The sequence below is a fragment of the Carlito syrichta genome, unplaced genomic scaffold (genome assembly GCF_000164805.1).
Source record: "Carlito syrichta isolate Samal-C Ts95f unplaced genomic scaffold, Tarsius_syrichta-2.0.1 Scaffold305868, whole genome shotgun sequence".
Lineage (NCBI taxonomy): Eukaryota > Metazoa > Chordata > Mammalia > Primates > Tarsiidae > Carlito > Carlito syrichta.
This window is the reverse complement of record NW_007249964.1, coordinates 1,385,356-1,404,298: the sequence shown is the minus strand read 5'-3', so window position 1 is coordinate 1,404,298 and position 18,943 is coordinate 1,385,356. Positions and strand designations below refer to the sequence as shown.

The following is an 18,943-nucleotide window of genomic DNA, read 5'->3' as shown; positions in this document are numbered from 1 at the left end:
CCAGGGGACACCCGAGAGCCCCTGGCTGCACCGGGGGTTCTCTGTGCCCAGAGATCCAGCCGGGGTTGCGCGAGCGTAGAGATAAAGCGCCAGGAGCGAGGAATGTGCCCATCCTCAAGCCGGTAGGTGCTTCGGGATACTGGACTTTTTTCCTCTTTTTCCCCCCTTTCTTCCCTAAATCCGAAAATCTGGAGATCAAAGTTTAGCGTAGAGTGTAAAGTGCTCCGATAAAATATGGTGACATCCCTCGCCCCCCTTCTCACCCCACTCCCTCCTTAGAACTATTAATTATTTCCAAGTCATTGTGTCCAAATACCCTTGCCGGGCTGATTACAAAGTGTATTGATTTAGTCTGGGTTCATCCTACATTTTCGTCTTAATTCATTTTCTTTTTGCTCGACCAGGAGACCCAAAATGAAACTTGTTTCTTCCTCTTCCTTACCTCCCCGCCCCCAAGCCCTCATCTGTGAGGCTTAGGCAGAATAATGAAATTAATATAAACATTTCATTGGGTTGCTTTTAAGCTACTCCAGTCCACGTCCGGAGGCTGAGGTTGGCCTCACGTCTGGTCACAGGTATTTTCTGAGTTAGGATTTTCTTTTTTGTTTCTGCTCTTGAGACAAGAATGTGGGAAGAGGATTCTGGATTCCCTTTGAAAGGAGTCTGTACATTCATGCCGTCTACACTTCACCATTGGTTGTCCGTAGACTTGAGGGTTAGGACTTGCACAATAGCTGAGTTGAGAAAACCTCAAGGATATTTAAGGAATTTTCCTACTCGTGAAAATATATTGAAGAATCTCTGCAAAATTTTAACCTTCCATCTCCTTCTCCACACCCCCTCGGTTTTTCACAGTGAGAATCGCTTTGGAGGGAGATGTCTTAATTAGAATTTGAAAAGAAATAGTAAGACTTCAGGTGTTTTCTACCCAGGGGTAGCCTGCATAATTGAGACACAGGAGTTTCTGCTGTTTTTCTGTTCCAGAGAGAAATGTATCAAATCTTTTTTAGAATTCCATTGGAGTTTTGATTCTCAAAGTGGAAATACCCACCTCTTAGTCCAGGAAAAGAAAACTGGACTCACGGTTTCAGAAATTTGGAACGGGCTTTTTCCCTCTCTGTCTTCTATTTGCAATATCTCATAATTAAAGAGCATGAAAAAAATAAAAAGGAACTCAACTAGTTACCATTCAAAAGGTGTCAGCTAAAATCTCACTGCCAAGGGAAAAAAAGGTTTAACATCTTGCCACTGGCTGCATCCCCCCTCCCCTTAGACTTTGGATTAGTCATTGTATGGGAGAGAGAGGGGGAAAAAAAATCACTTTTTTTTTTTGGAAAAGTAAAGTAAACAGCCTCCAACTGCTGAACCTTGACAACCCAAATTAAGGAAGCAGGAAAGATCAAACAGAACTGCTGCTGGGTTGTTGTCAGGAGCTGCTACACGGAGAACCCTGGACTATTCGATCAAGCAGCAAGGCTATATGTTCACTTATGCAGAAATGGACCATTGCAAATGCTGATCTTTGTTGTGGAAGCAAGGGCTCACTTGGAAGGAAATACTCAGCCCCTCCCTGGGCAGCATTTGAGTTCCCTGTGGATGCTGAGTTGCTAAACAAGTTATTTATTTATTTTTTCATGCATCCTTCTTTATGAGGAGAATGCAACCAAAAAGGTATTAAAAGAATATTAAGTCGTCCGGAGGCTGTCTTGCTACCCAGAACTGTGCAGTGGAATTCTTTTTACCAACATTAGACTCCTACACTAGAGTTAGATAACGTTTTCTCACATCGAGTTTAGAAGATCTGCCTTGTCAGGGAAGCCAAGGTTTTGTATGTGAGGGTTTAAATCTGATGTGAAGCTCAGAAAGAAGGAAAAAAAAAAAAATCCCTAGTGATGAAGTTTTGTGTCAGCCCACTCTTGGAATTTAAAAAGGCGAGAGAGAGCAGTCTCCAGATTAGACATAACCTCTTTTTTTAGATTGACATTCAACATGACCACGTTGCTACTTTTATTCAAGTTCTCTGTAACTTGTCCTTGCTTGTTGTCTAGGAAAATTTAACTGCTTTACATTTTTAAAGAGTAGTAACAGTAATTATTTTAGCATTTTGTTTTCACAGGTTTATCAAAGTATAATGAAAGAAGCATCAACTATTCAAATTAACTCTCAAATTAAGGGGTTTATATTGCTAGAGATGTCTCTGAGATTTTGTGTTTATGTTTAAATCCTGAGTTTAAGCTGTGTAGCACTTTTTTTTCTGGTATTAAACTATCCCCAAATTAAATGTCATTTTACATTAAGTAGAACAGAGTAGGAAGTAGGGCAAGTAAACACATATAGAAGAATAAAAATAGTTGTCATTTAAGGATTATATTTTTTAATTAACAAGTGTTGGTCACATAGTAAGCACTTTATATATTTTTTATAAGTCAGAGTTTCATAACCACGGTGCACAACATGTTTCAAAGCCGGTAGCTTTTATTGGATATACCTTTATTGTATAATTAAGCAATGTGAGTTAAACATACACATGGCTGCTATTAGGCAATTCTTTGCAATATATAATGTTTTTTAAAAGCTCTAAGTATTTTCTAGTTAAATCATTTGTACTAACAATAGCAAAAGTTAAATGAGTTAATATTGAGCCTAGGCATGATCTTCTGTTACTAAGTTTTTCTTTGCTTCATCTAAGACTATACCCTTGGCCTTGTAAATTTGCATCTTAGGCTCTGATGAAGAGTATGTCTGTTTTCAGCAGTTGTTTAAATTAACAGAAGAATTGTGATATTTCCCAAATATATTTATATCACAGTAGGTCCAATGCCAAAATTAAGAAAGAGAAGGGAGAATATAGCAGATGTGACAACTTCTTTTGAACTCAGCTTCCTCTTTGCAGCCAATCTTATTGTGCATATTTATTTGGTTTTCATGTTTTACTTAAGACTCAAACTCAATTTTAAAACGTTATCTTGCAAGATTCTGCATCACAAAAAAGTATGTGTATTTAGACTAGGTTAGGTGTTATAATACCTTTCACATTTCAGTGGGAATACCAAGAATATTTACAAGATATAGCAAGTTTTGTCTTTTAAAGATAATTTTAGGCACACGTTAATACAACTTAAATAGATTGCAGACTGTCAGAAAATAGTATAAATTTTGTTTATGATTCAGTTACTTTAAGGTACTTACATTAAAGAAACTCATTTAACCCCTGACTGAAGAGCATTAAGTGGGAAGGGAAGCCCTCCAAAGAGCTCCCAGTGCCCTTTGCTCTCTCGATAATCTTAAATTACTACAGTTTAATTGCAACTTCAAGGCATTGGGTATGAGCTGTTTCTCTACGACTGAGAAAGGGTTTCCAGAGCATGACTAGATTTACACAGGTGGTATTTTTGTCTTAAAATTAAATTTTTTTTTTTTTTTTTTGCAATGGGCTTTTTCCTTCCTTCTTATCCTGTTAGATGTCCCACTCCTTTTATAGATTTCAGTCATAGTAAAGGCTATTTTTGCTAAGCCAGCAATTTTGGTTTTCTTTTTAGGTATGTTTTTTGAACCTAGAGTGTATAAAGATCTTAAGCAGGTAGGGGTTTGTTTTCTAAAAAAAAGTAAACTCAAGAAAGGCATCTGCTGAATGAATAGACAGGTGAACATTATACATGAGCCAACATATACTTTTACTATTTGCAGAAGATTTTTAAAAAGTTGATGGTAGGTAGTCCCACCAGGTGATCAAACACCGAATCTGTGAAACAAGCCAGCAAGCCAAGTAAGTTTGCACTTGGGCCCATATATTTTCTAAAGGATCTTTCTTGGGATGTTACCCTAGAGCTCAGGCTGCTTTGATGTACATGTGCTGTCTGATTTTAAACATATTTCTCTTCTACGGTACTTGGATGAATTAAGGTTAAAGGTGCCAAAAGCTGGAATGTCAGCAGACCATGAGATGAGACGAGTTCCTGAAACGGGGCACATCTTGCTAAATTTGGGGTATCTTCTGTATGACAGTTTTTTTGGGGGGGACACTGATAGTTTATTTTAATTGTGCCTGGGACCATGTGCTTAATGGAAATTAAGCAGATTTGGCTTGTGTAGCCAACCTAAAAATAAATGTTGTAAGGAATGTTTGATTTCAAGAAGTGCTTTGGTTTTGCATCCCATAGATAATGTTCTTGCAATTAGGGCTACAAGGCTGGTATTCTATAGAGGGGAAGTACAGTTGGGGAGAGTGCATGGCGGTCGGGAGAGACAATTAGACAGCGTTCTTTGTTTCTTTAATAAATTATTCTTATTAATTACAGTCAGTTTGTGCTAAGGCATTTTTCAAGCCTTGTTTAGAAGTCAGCTCCCATTCACAAGAAGGTTGTGCCAGGAGCTACGTTCTTCGCACTGTTGTTTTACCCAGTCGTGAAATCTATTGACCAGATTGGCTTGTGGATGTCTCTGCAAGACTTGTTTTTCTTTTTGCAGTGCCCAGATGCCAGTTTCTAATAAATATCCTGCCTTGTGCACAACAGGTGTTTGTTTGGTACTTATTTTATGGGACTTAAAGTGAGAAAAATGTTTCCTGCCTAGCCAGCTTACCTAAAAGAAAGAACCCAGGACCCGAACAGGTGTAAATGGGTTTTTCCTCAAGGCTCTCCCAAGCAGTTTTGTTTTAAAAGGGGGAGTAGGGGCGGGAAGGAAGGCTCAATTTAGTGCCATGAAATTTACAATTAAATTGTAATAATTTAAGATTATTGGGAGAGTGCAAAGGGCAGTGGGAGCTTTTTAGTGGCTTGGTCTTGATGCTTAATGCTGCTCGGTTGTGGGGTTAAATTAGTTCCTTCAATCTGAGTACTTAAAGTAACTAAATCGTAAACAAAATTTATATTAGATCCTGACAACTAATAATCTATTTAAATTACATTAAAGTATCTGGGCAAAAATTTAATTAAAGACAGAAGTACTGTCAAGCCCTGTAAATATCTTGACAGGTCTACTCAAATGGAACTGATATCACGAAATATTTACATATGTCTGGTGTGTTCGGGAACATCTCAGCAGTGCCTGAGCAAAGCTAATTGCACTTTCTTTCCAAATCACATTTTTAATAAAATAGTTTTTTTTAAAAAAAGAATGTGAATGCACATAAAATCATATTTCAGTGTTCTGTTTACTGTTTATTTCTCTGTACTCAGAATCGTGTTGTGATGGGTTTATTTCCTCAAACTGCTGCTAATTCAGATAAACCACCAAAACAGAGGGATCACTAAATAGAAAGCTCATGCCTTTCTGTTTGATTTCAACAGTTCGAAGATATCAGAGGCTAGCATGTTATAGGGCAGTTTACTGAAGGAAAAAAAAGATCTGAGTGTGGCATTATTGGGCCCTTGTTTATTTTACATAGAATAGATTTACTTAGGATGGGGAAAGGATTTTCTCCTGAATTTTATATTTGGTTACATACTTATTTATTACTAGTAAGTCCGGTGGACATCCGCATTTTGCCAGATTCTTCAATTTTAGTGAATTTTGTCATTTGCTTTGTGTATAGTAGGACACTGAAGAATATTTCATCAAACTCAGAAACTAAATTTCCAAGGTGTCTTTTTTTCCCTCCCAGCTGTGCAATTGAGTCGGAATGTGACTTTCTCTGTTCCAGGTTCCCTGCCTGTGAGTTAGGGGTAATATTTTAAGGTATGTTCTTTGATGTTAGTGATCCAGTAATACAGAGCTTTATTATTATACACGTGCTCTAAAATGCTTTGGTGCTCTCAGTACAGTGGCCACAGCCTTTGCGGGGGAGGTTGTGGTGTGAGTTTTGCTTGAGTTGAGTTTTTCCTGCCACAGTGCCTGTCACCTGGTTAGTGATGCCTGACCAGCAGTGCTGGTGGCTTCCCCTCTTGGAGACAGGTAAGCAAAGAGAGGCAGGTGGATGCTCATGTCAGAGGTGGAAGGAGGTTGCAGTTGGTCCTAATTTAACCTGGTCCAAAGTGAGGTCCCTTGCTCATCTGCATCTAGATCACTGGGGTGTGTGTGTGTGTGTCAGGGGAGATTATTAAGATATAGATTCTTGAATCAGGATTTTTACTGACTGATATGGGAAGGTACATTTATAACAAACTTCCCTCCGTAATTAAGAAGCACACTAAACAGAGACCCTGGGATCAAGTGATCTACTCTGTTTGACATTCTGGAGCTGAGATCTCTATCCTCATTTGGTTTTTACTGATAATTTTTTTGTTTTACCTTGAGGCTCTTCCTGTGTTATTTTTAATGTATTTGGATTTTTGTTAGGAATGAAAACCAGTGTTTTTTAACCGAGCATAAGTATTGGAATCGCATCAGAGCTGCTTTTCCCATGGGCGCAGCTGCCTGGCTCCTGGATGTGCCATATATAGGGTGGGGCCAGCATCTGTGGTTTTAAAAAAGCACCCCACGATTCTGATGTCAACCAAAGTGTGAAAACTGGACCCCTCAATTATCAGAGTTGGAGGAAAGCTTCCAACCCTTCTTAAGGGTTTAATTGAATTGTTTGGCCACAGTGAAACCTAAGAGAGGTATAAGGGGCTTCCTTTTCAGAGTCAAGCACAAAAAGAAACATTAGATACTTAGAGAAACAGGTGGAACAAGAGCCTCACAGTTCAACAAAGTGGTGGGGACAACCTGGAACATCGGTAGTTTTCACCAAATATCAGATGTTTCTCTTTCAAATTATGTCTTGCTTGCATTCATGTTTCCCAGTGGGCCTTGTCATGTTGTAGCTACCAATTAGTGTCAAATGACTTTCTGGGATTTTTTTTTTTTTCTCTGAGTATAATTCCATCTTAATTTAAAAATCTTAACTATTTGTTTATTAGGTTAACCTGGCTGACACAAGTATTTTGATTTCTCTGAGCATCTTGGGAAATTCTTTATCGTATGTGATAGGATGTGCACAAATATTGATGGAAATAGCCTAGCCAATGATGCCACACAAATAAAGCAAGCAGAGTCCTAAGAAGATTACATTCTACAAGATTATGAAATAAAAGGAGATAAAATGCTAAGGAGACTTGTTTAAATATTCAGGGTTTCAGCTAAAGATTCAACCCCTAAGATCAAAAGAGTTATTTAAATAAAAGTTGTACAGACATTTTCCGTCTATATTAGTAGCATGCCTTTTGAAGTTACCCAGTAATAAAGTGTCCAAAATGCCCTCACCTAATTTTTAATTTCCATTTGACTTAGGCGTGACTTTATTTTAACAGCTGCCAAAAAGTTGGCTATTGTTTTTTATGTTTAGAACTTCACAGTTGCTTTGGCACTAGGTTCAAGTGGCATTTGGGATATTCCTGTAACACAAAGTTCTTTTATTTCTGTTTAGACCCTGAAGCACTTTCAAAAAAATATCACTGATGGGCCAAGTTTTAAAACTAGAGTGTCTTCCCCACTGCATAAATAATTTCTGTAAAAGATGAAAAATGGAACTGATTGGAAAAATAGAAGGTGCAATGACAGAGGGCATATAGTATTACTGCTGTCACTGGGAATCTACAACTTGATGTTAAATCATTCCACCTTGTTTGTTGAAAGGATGTTAATCATTTCATTAAGAAAGGTTAAGTAATTAACTGATATTTCATTAGGGAATCAATGACAGACCCTTTTTTAGTGATATATTATAGAAATTTTCTAATAGAAAGTTTGCCCATTTAATTATTTGGAAAGGAGCTAGTTGAGCCTTGAGAAGTAGGGGAGGGGGCATCTTCAGAGAACATCACTGTCCATATGCAATTTTAAATCATTTTGGAGAAAACCATCTATTAAAATAGAAAATCGTCAGTCCCTGGGTTTCTTTTATGGGCTCCGTCAGGCATGTTGTTGCAGACCTGCTGCTGTTTTGCATGCCTTCTCTGGGTTTAAGAAGGGTTCAGTCGCTTAAATGTGTTCATCTTATTTTCTAAATAATGGCTTTTGTTGCAGTGTGATGCATGTTGACAGTAAACGCGCAGCCGTAACTTTGGTAAGCTTACAACAAATTCTTATACTTGTAGAAGCAAGTTGTCCTCCTTGCCGCTGACTGGAGATGCTTCTCCCTTTTGTCTCCCTGTCTTTATGGCAACACAGCACTAGGTTTAAGTATTCTGGGATGGGGAGGGGGGAAATGGAGTGGGGAGGGGTGTGGAGGGACATCCCACCTAGCAAAAATTCACCTTTCTCTAATACCCCTTTGTTCTGAAATCACATACACGGTATGCTTTTAGCTTATTCTTCTTTATGCCTGTATTCGTATCAACTCAAAACTAAAAAGATACTTAAAGAAAAATCTCATTTCTGTGTTTGCTTTTGTTTTGTTTTGCTTAGGAAGCCGGACAGTCACTTTTCCTAAATATAGAGAGGATCTTTGCGTTAGAAGTGACTTTCCCATAGCGGAGTCCTGAGGTTAAAGAATTCTTTCAGTATAAGGTAATCGTAAGCACTTTTGAAAATGGTGGAAGTAGATTTTACACTGGGATGCTGGGTTTCAGTATCTGTAATCCCTGTCCCAGTTGTTGAATAGAATGTGATGCCTTGGCCTCAAGTACTTTGATCTTTGAGTTGAGAACAACTCATCTTTCTCTCCTTTTTGAGGAAAGAAATTAGATATCTCTAAAGCTATTTATCTTAAGACTTCATGTTGTATTTTTAAATTTTTATTGGGAAATATGTAAGACACACAAAAAGGAACAAAGAATAATGCAATGAGCAGTCAAGTACCTGTAACCCAACTTAAGAAGGAACACACTTCTTATCCAGGTTGGAGAGACTTCTGGAATAGCCTGTCCTTCTCTCTTATGGAGGTTACACCCCGTTTTAGCTACTTGGTTTCCATCCCATGCATTTATTTATATTTTTAATATGTATGCATGTGCAATATTCCCCAAAATAGAGGATTTTGTTTTGCATGTTCAGGGTTTGTACTGATAGGATCCTGCTGTATGTATTCTTAAGTAACTTGCTTTTTTTATTCAGTAGCGTTAGTAAAATTCATCCATGTGGACACATGTAGTTGTGGCTTATCCATTTACCATGTGAACCTTTTGAAGTACTGAATATTACTTCAAGACAAGTTCTTTGCATTTGAACTTAAAACCCTGAAGTATCCTGCAGGCCCATACATTAAAAATATAGGATTCATATGACACCATCAGTCCTGACTCCAACTTCATAATTTGTTTGTCAGTGTTTTCTTGGGGAAAAAAAACTTTAAAAATCTCAATCATTCGTCAAAAAATTTGATTTAAAAAAAACAATCTATCAAGTGGCTGATCTCTTACATCAAGGAAAAAAAAGCAGGCAAAGCATTCATTTGAAGAAGCCTAGCCATTTTCTCATTCTTATTTAAAGACTTGGCTTAGAACTTAACAGTTACATATGCAGGGTAGCGAGTTAAAAAGCGATGTTTAATTAACAGGCGCTTTATACTTCTGTATCCTTGTTATGATATAGCACCTTGCTCTTCAGTGTAGAAAGTGATTTCTGCATATTTTAAAGGACTGGCATCTTTATGGTAAGAAAGCCATATAAATAAAGATATACTTAGATGAAAATCGGAACATGTTTTTAAAATAGTGTGTGTCTACTTTCATCTCTGTTATCAAACTTGCTGCATAAGCCAGAGTTGATGCTCTGTGATTATGCTAATGACCAAAAGAATCGATGATGCGAGACTAGATGAAATCAGTGGTATAATCGGAGAAAGTTATCAGTTTTTTTGTCATTAAGTATTAGTGATAAATAATACACTGTTCATTTTGAGCAGATAGAACATATTTAATTCTGATGTACAGAGTTTCAATTGAGTCAGGCTCATTGCTGAGTAAAATGATCATCTTTTGTAATTTAAGAGGAAAGAGAAAAGGCATTTGTGTCAGCCTGGCTAACTGACTCAGGCCATCTAGAAATGTTTACCTTGACCAACCAGGGAAAATTGGAGAAAACTTTATTTTTTTTTTTCCTGCTGGACAACTTGGTTACCTGTACTGACATCTTTTTAAGGATATCAGATACTCAGTAAATAGTGCAAATGACCAGAAATGTTCAACAAAACCAGTCTAAAAGTGGATAGTGTTTCCCTGAATAATGGGGAAAATATAGCAAAACAGGAATGCTTGGAGAATGCACTTTTTAAATGATTGATCTGTGTTAAACAGGGACTGTTAGAGTCAGTGTTACCCATTAAACAGCAGTTTTAATTAAAACAAGCTTCTTCATATCAAATATGGTTGTACTTGGTAATAGTTTATTTAAAGAGAAGGAATACTTGTAACTTAGCATCTTTTTCTAGGTTCCTAAAGCTTTGAGGGCAAACACTGATCCTGCCTTTTTCGTCACGAAGGTTTTCCAGTGCACTTCTCCATTACAGACACTTCCTCACGGATAGAGTTTAGTAGTTGTTTTAACAGTACTGAGTGACGAGAGAGAAAAATAAAAGGATAATTAGCTATGTTTTGTATATTGTAAAGAAAGAGTGATTGAAATCTACAAAAGAAGAAAATCAGACTGAAGTCTGCTATGATGTTACTATTTTTTTAAATGCATTATAAAAATGATTATCTTAAAAGCAAAGACTCCCACCCTGGTTAGGGCCAGCTGTGCTCTGCCACTTCCCTGCCGCTGCCCTGTCCGTCCGTGTTGGCTCTTACCAGCAATACCATCTGCTGCTCCAGCAGTGGCCTTCTCTGTGGTAAGGCAGGCCAATTGGGTCAAATCTTGTGATCTGGCAGATGTCCACTGAGAGCTAAGATCAGGCCAGGCTCATTTTTATGTGTGTTCAAAGCCAAGATTTCAACTTGGTGAAAGGCTGTGGAATTTATTTCCCAAAGTGTTGCCCAAACTCTGTTCTTCTTTTCTTCAGCTGCTTCCTTGGGCTGAGATGATTGCTTAATGCTCTTAATTATGCTGGATCCCTCTGTATTTTCGAACACCTGTGCGTAATTCAGATCATGGGTGGTCATAGAACCTGGCTCGCCAAATAGCTTCGTTTTCAGGATGGGAAAATCCCAAGGAGCCTGACCACGCACCCTGTGTGAGGGAGCTGAGTGGAGACTGAGAGAGGATGGAACGTTTCCCTTGAACTTGAACTTGCATTGTTCTGCGTCACAGTATTCTTAACCCTTGGGTTGAGGGAGAGTCTTAAATAAACAACCCAGAAAAAAATGCTTAAAAAAAAATTTCCTAGGTTGTAAGATATCCATTGCCAAATCTTTAAAAAAAAAAGCGTCTCGTTCACTTTACCCATGCCAAGTGAGCATTAAAGCTTCCCATCAGTATGCGGAGGCAGTGGGACCAATTTACTTTTGAGACTTGGAATATTGATGGAGAAATTCCTTGGGCTGCATTGACCCCAGAGTAGGAACCTGTAAGAACTCCAGAGGACCTAAGTGATGTGTTAGATCCAAGCCATGCCTTTGTCTGTGAGGAGACTATGGTTCAAAGAGGGAATATGATTTTCACTGAGTCACATAGCCATTGGGATCATGAAAATTTCCATATATTTACATCCACATGTGAATGTAGGCATCTACATTGTCATATTTATAAGTGAGTGTATATGTCTAAGTATGTGTATGTGTATATGTGTATGTATGGATATACTATTTAAAAAATAAAATGCACATCTCATGCTTCATATACTTTTTTGGTTACATTCTTTTCTTCCACTCTGTACCAAGAGCATTTTCCTGAATCAGGAAAATTCTTTAATATGATTATTAATAACAACTTGATCTTCCAGTGTATGCATTTATATTTGGTTTTCTTCCTCTAATTGAAGGCAGCATCATAAGGACTTAATGGTCTCTGATATTTGTAATGTATATGAGTCTAAGAATATAACAGGCCTGTAAAGCTGCAAGTGTTTTAATACGTGTGTTTTAATATGTGTGTGTATGTATGTGTGTGCAAATGCTTACATGTGTATTTGGGTAGTTAAGACTCTCACAGCCCTTTGAGGTTGAAAATGCATCCTATTCCATCATACCCCCATTCAACCCATTGGCAGTATCTGTGTCTTGTTTTTCCTTGGGCTCTGACAGTCATACTGAGTACATTTTAGTTTGCAGATTGGAGCACGTATTAGGGGTGAGGTGAAAAAACTGCTGTTCTTTGCATTAAATATTACTTTTTGAGAATCTAGGATAACCAGGTCTCATAGAGTGTAACTAGCTCATGAAACATGTTGTCTACAAAAATGTAGAAGAAAAATCCAAGTCTCGTGAGGAATGTGAAATTTCAGAGAACAGACCACGGGAGAAGACCAGCTGCATAATCTGCCGGTCCGTTGCAAAATTCAAATGCGGTCCCCAGTTAAAAAGTATGAAGAATTTCAAGACAGTGACAGTGGAACCTTTAAACCAAGGATGAGAACCTTCTGAATGTGGGGCTTTTCTGAGCTCGGGACCTTGTGGGTGGCACAGGTCACATGCCCATGAAACCAGCCCTGCCTGAGGTTCATAAACTGTCTTGAAGGGCTTTGCTTCTTGCCAGGGTGTCATCTCTGGTAGAACAGGAGAACCAGGTTGGGACAGGCATAGGAAGCTGTTGCTCTCCTGTGCTACTCCTGCTCATTGATCTTAGCGTTCCGTCTCTACTATTGAATCCAGATTGGGCTGCAAATTCCTTGTAAAGTACCCACCTCCTCCTGGGTTGCAAGATATGCCCTGAGTGCCACATCTTGACTACCTCCTGGACTGGGTATTTTTTGCAGGCCTTCTGCAAGGTTTTATAAAGGAAGCTAACCCTGCTCATACTTGTTCTTTCCTTCCTCCTTACCCCCCTCCCTTCCTCCCTTTTCCCAGGATCTTGCCACTTTTATCTCCCATCCCTGTCACCTGCGTTACCCTTCTTCATTGCAACCTGCCCTTGGCTTCATTCTGGAAGAGGTCCGCTAGGCCTAAAATCTAGAGGCAGCCTCAGGAAAAAGCTTCTACTCTTTTCTTCTTCTTTTTTTTTGTGTTGGAGTCTCACTCTGTCACCCAGACTGGAGTGCAGTAGCCAGACCCGGCCACCGCAGTCTCGACCTGCTGGGCTCCTGCGATCCTTCCGCCTCAGCCTTCCCAGTAGCTAGAACTACAGGCGCGCGCTACCACACCCGGCTAATTTTTGATTTATTGTAGAGATGAGGTCTCGCCAAGTTGCCCAGGCGGGTCTTGAACCCACGGGCTTAGGCAGTTCACTCACTTCAGCCTCCCAAAGTGCTGGGATTACAGGCTGAGCCACCGAGCCTGGCTCTTTTCTTCTTTTTATCCCAAAGTGTTAATATCTCACAGGCAGATTCTTTTTTAAGGACACTCACTGCTTGTCTCGCTGCTTTCAGGAATCGCAAGCTAACCAGGCCTCATGTCATGGAGATGTGGTTGGCCCCAGTCATTCAAAAATGCCAAAGTCATTTTATGGACGTGTGGTACCCACCGCCTCATTGTACAGTTGGGGCACCCGCACTAATGAAGTGAAAATGAGCTTTCCTGAGGTTGTTCAAGTTCAACTGGGTTTGGAAGCCAAGAATGGATTTTTGGGTAGTACTGAATTTTAGAATTTTAACATAGTTGGATCATTCTGGAATATTTCACCTTAGACCAGGTAGTTTTTGTTCTCTCCTATAATATGCCCTGATTCCCTGCCACTTAGCAGCTTTGGCATCCAGAGCAAATGATTACGTCTCTGAGTTTCAGTTTCTCTTAGGGGCAGTTATAGCATCTGGAGTGAGGCTGATGGGAAGTGTCAATGAGCAAATGTATGCGAAGCCCCAGCACTGTGTTGACTGAGCACAAACCCTTGACTCTTGCTGGCTGCTTATTAATACAAAGAATAATTTCTGTTACCTGAATCTGTGTTTTATGGGTACAGTGTATCAGCAGTTTACTCCCTTCTTTTTTATTAGAATATTTGATGATGGGTGTTGGAAAGGTTACAAACGTATCTCCTGCGCTTTCTTGCTTTGTTCTAACTGTCTCCATGACGTTCTGCCCACCGACCAGCATCTTCTCTCCTGTCTTCTTCCTTCCAGCATAGTAGCTTCTCTTGACACAATGGTGTGTGGCAATTTTGATGGGCCTGTGAAGGCTGGAAGGGGTGTTTTCTGAGGTGAGGGGTGTTTTCTGTCTCTGAGATCCCAGAGAGAAGGGGTGTGTGTGTGTTTTCTGGGGAGGAGGTGTGATGAGTTTATTAGCACCCAGAGACCAGGCTGCAGGAGGGAGGGACTTCTCAGGCTTCTGTGGCCTTTGGAGAAAGCAAAAATTTCGAGAGCAGGTTGGCACCGGTGGCAGCGCACCATCTCCGGGAGGATGTTCCTTTGGAATCAATTGGGGGCACAGTGTGTGTCTTTTCTACAGAGAATAGCACTGACTCCCCCACGCACGGGTCTGGTACGTAATGAGGAAAGGAGGGAAAAATAAGTTGAAGGAAAAATGAGTGATCCCCCCGTCGGGCTCCTTTTCCTTCAACAGCCTTGGGTTTTGGGCTTCAGAGCACTCCTATCTAGTTATTTTCCAGATTGCCAGTTGAATTGCCTTTTCACAACAACCTTAATTTTCACACTACAGGGACTGGAAATGATACTTTAGTTGGGTCAAACGTTAGACTACACAAGGGTTTTATAGTCAGGTTTGGGATTTGAATGTGTTTACGTAGTCTGCCTGTATTATTTTTCCCTGGCAAGGTGTCTGGTGTTTTGTCCCTGAGGGAACGAGAGCTGCTCGGGACAGCTCACCATTTGCAAACCAGTTATTAACTTGTAATCCACTCGCAGTTTTCAATGTCTCTATCTCCCTGCCTCTGTCAAGGCAATTGGAAAAGAAACTGACTGTGCTGCTTAGCAGGTTGGGAAGAGGGACCTCATGTTTGCCAACCATCACTCCCTACAGTGATCATGAGCCATGCTAGGCGAGCATTCAGCCACATCTGTGCTAAGAGCGTATGGAACGATTCGGGCAGAATGTTTAACTGTTGTCGTCGTGATCCATGAGAGACATGAATGGTCATGTACCTGCACATTTCTTAGTGATCATACAGAACGAAGTAGAAAATTAACATTGGCCATCGTGGAAATAATATATGGATATGTGTTCATTTATTTACTTATCCACTCATTCACTTGTGTATTCATTTATTCCTCATTTGTTCATTAATTGACCCTAAATTACTGGTGGGGCGGGAAGCATTGCTTCCCGATCACCTGATTCCACCCCAAGCTTATTTTTGGATATTCTCAGTTAGGTGTTCTAATGCAAACATCATTTAGACATCCAAACCCAACATCATTATTCACAGAGATCTTTGTCAACAAGTGTATAGGATTCATCTACTTTAGCCCTTTATTTCCTAAATGTATGGCTGCCCAGGATCAAATGGGTCATCTTTATGTGTAGCTACCATTTCTGTAACAAGTATGGCTTTCAGTTACATTTTGACTACCTAAAATATAGTAGGTACTATACCCAGTAGAAGCAGCCGCTTTTTCTTTCTAGCCTGAGCACTTAATTAAGACCTGACAGATTGATTTTTCCATTAGGCCAGGAGGCAGGTGTCGTCTTGAGTAATTCTTGATTTGAATTCTTATTAAGAGTCTGTTTAGCTCCCCCCTCCACCAAATATGTATATTTAGCACAGACTCTCTCTTACCTAGTGAATTTTACACAACAAATTGGTAAAAACCAAAATAAAACATGCTAACAAGTTCCTGATATAAAGGTCCTGATAGGGAGTTGTTTTCACGCCTGCTATTTTCCTGGCCTCCCTGAGGAAAGCTAGCCCATTGAGTAGTGTGTTACTCCATTATAGGCAGAGTGACATGGGTGTCCATAGCCCCTAACCCTTTGGTGGCTAGTTTGATTTTTTGCCCTCTTTTCAGTTTTCGTCATCCAAAAATAACATGGAAATAACTTCCCAAAAGGATTGTTTGCCTACTTATTGAAATACAAATTGTCACTTATCGTTTTGTAAAAACTGTGTAAAAGCCAGGTAACTTCAGGGATGGCGTTTTGTTAATGCCAAGGACACCACGTAGTCCTGTGGTTCTGGTCAAGGATGTAACCAGTCCTCCTCCAGTGTAGTCATGTGTGTTGGTCACACTGTAGCATGGTAGTTATGGGCAAGGACTCAAGGTCGGCCAACTTTGGTTTAAAGAGGCTTTAACACTTGTTGGGTGACTTAAAGCCTATTAACCTTTCTTTTTTTTTTTGAGTTGGAGTCTCACTCTGTCGCCCAGACTGGAGTACAGTGGCATGCTCCCGGCCACCGCAGCCTCGACCTGCTGGGCTTCGGCGATCCTTCCACCTCAGCCTTCCAAGTAGCTGGAACTACAGGCGTGCGCTACCACACCCGGCTAATTTTTGATTTATTGTAGAGATGAGGTCTCACCAAGTTGCCCAGGCGAGTCTCGATCCTGCGGACTCAGGCAATCCACTCACCTCAGCCTCCTAAAGCGCGGGATTACAGGCTGAGCCACCAAGCCCAGCTGCCTATTAACCTTTCTAATTTACCTTGGTCTTCCATAAATATGTGTGTGTTGTGTTTGAAAGGACGTAATATTAATAACAGAACTTACCTCACCAATTTATTCTGTAGATTGAATGAGATAATTCATATAGAACGTGACTCAGGGTGCCTGGCAAATACAGGAACTTTATATATATTAGCTCTTTTGATCATTATTATTCTATTTATATTGGTTAAAAGTCACATTAAATAGCCAAAACAGAGAAAGAATGAGGAACTTTGCAAGATTATTAAAAAACAGAAGGCGGTATATTTAGTATACATGATGTGAGATTTGAAATTTCAGGCTAATTGCCTTATTTTTGTGTTTTGGGGTTTGGGTTGACTTGCTTTGGTTCTATTTGTTTACTTTTGAATAGGTTCTAAAATATGGTTTGGTTGGTTTCTTTTTATTTGCTTCTGAAATAGTGCTGGTGCAGATAACAGGAAGCAAAACCTTAGGCCGCCTGAGGGAGCCTCATTCAAATGATGCCAAGCAGGTATAATATACGAGTGTTATCACCTTACTGATAATCTGGCATACTGTGGGTATTCACACGTGCCATGTGGATTATAGAGTGAAGTCGTACAGTAGCTTGGTGCCAGCTTGCCCAGCTCCTTGGGAGGATGAGAGAGAGGAAAACCCTCCTTCTTAGAGGCGGTGTTAAAGCACAGTTTCATTTGTTAAGAGGCTCACAGGATTGTAGCTGTCGTTTGGTCATGTTGTGTTTGGCACTGTACCTCATGGGTGCAAGGAGGGTAACTTTAATAAATGAATTCACACTGTGTTTCTTTTTCTTTTTTTTTTTTGAGTTGGAGTCTCACTCTGTCACCCAGCAGGCCAGAGTGCAGTGGCATGATCATGGTTCACTATAGCCTCGACCTCCTGGCCTCAGGTGATCCTTCTGCCTCAGCATCCCAAGTAGCTGGGACGACAGGCACATGCCACCATGTCCAGTTAATTTTTTTAATTTTCTGTAGAAATGAGGTCTTTCTATGTTGCCTAGGTTGATTTCAAGCATTCCTCCCACCTTGGCCACCCAAAGTGCTTGGATTAGAGGCATGAGCCATGATGCCCAAACTTTATACTGTGTCTCTAGAGTTACAGAGTCCATGCTGACCAACCTAGGCAACATAGTGGAACCTCATCTCTACAAAAGTCAAAATATTAGGTGAGGTGGTGCATGCCTATAATCTCAGCTGCTTGGGAGGCTGAGGCAGAGAAATCACCTGAACCCAGAAGTTTGAGGACGCGGTGAGCTGTGATTGTGCCACTGTACTCTAGCCAGAGTGACAGTGAGACTCTGACTCAAAAAAAAAATTAAAGTCCAGTTTGGGTTTGAGACTGTGTTACATATTTCCTCATATTCTGAAATGTAGAAAAGTTTGAAAATTGGAGAACTGTTGACTAGAATGCTAAGTCTTGCAGATATTTAAATAGTCTCATAGCCCGATGGTTATATCTAAATAAAGCATTGCCTTTAAGGCTGACCTTGGTTCTGTGTCCCAGAGTGTTTAGGGAGAGAGCATGTTTGCCTTGCCTTTGTGGTGGGTACATTTACTCTCTTTGTTCTTGGCCTAGTACTGGTCTTCGCTTGCAGAGAACCCTTTGACATTGATTTGCCCAGTGTGGCCTGTCATCCTGGAGGACCTTTCTACATTCACTTCTTTGTTGAACTCAGAAGTGGGCCATATGTATTTGATGCCCATCCATTTCTTGCTCTGGCTAAGACAGCATCTCAGCTTGTCTAACTTCATGGAACAGCCCAAGCTTTTACATGTCTCCCCCTAGGGACCCACTTGGCCAGGACTTTATTCCTTTTCCTTTCACTTCATCCTCCCCAGCTACTCTGGCCACAGTCTCTCTCTCTCTCTCTCTCTTTCTCTCTCTCTCTCTCTGGCCACAGTCTCTCTGTCTCTCTCTCTCTCTCTCACACACACACACACACACACACTCCACTGTTTGTTCTCACCTGGCTTTGTGTGGCTGGCCTGGCTGCAACATTCGTCTTCCCAGCTTCACAGGATCACAACCCCATATTTTCTAGAAAAAGCACTTGCCAGGGGCACAGTACTTCTCTTCCCATTGCTCTTAAAGGACAGGATGGTGGTAGGAAGAGATTGCTTGGGTGGGAGGGAATACCAAATAAAATAGAGACAAAAGAGTGGGTCCAGGAATCCAGATCACATACATATCTGTAGGGTCCGTAAGTAATTGCTAAGCTTCCATTTGAGTAAGACACAAGAAAGAGTCAATTCTACCAATGGAAAAAAACTCATTCTATTTGTGACACGTATGGTCTCTGAACCAGACAGAACAGGGTCAAGTCTCCATGTGGCCACTTCGTATTTGGGTAACCTTGGGTAGATTTCTTTTCTTTTCTTTTCTTTTTTTTGAGTTGGAGTCTCACTCTGTCGCCCAGGCTGGAGTGCAGTGGCCGCTCCCGGCCACCTCAGCCTTGACCTG

At 40.3% G+C, this 18,943-nt stretch overlaps 1 protein-coding gene across 1 annotated transcript in view; it reads left to right on the top strand.

Moving 5' to 3' along the window:
- The window catches only part of FOXP1 (forkhead box P1), a 614,874-nt gene that overhangs the window by 602 nt on the left and 595,329 nt on the right, over positions 1-18,943 (top strand). The window lies entirely within an intron of this gene.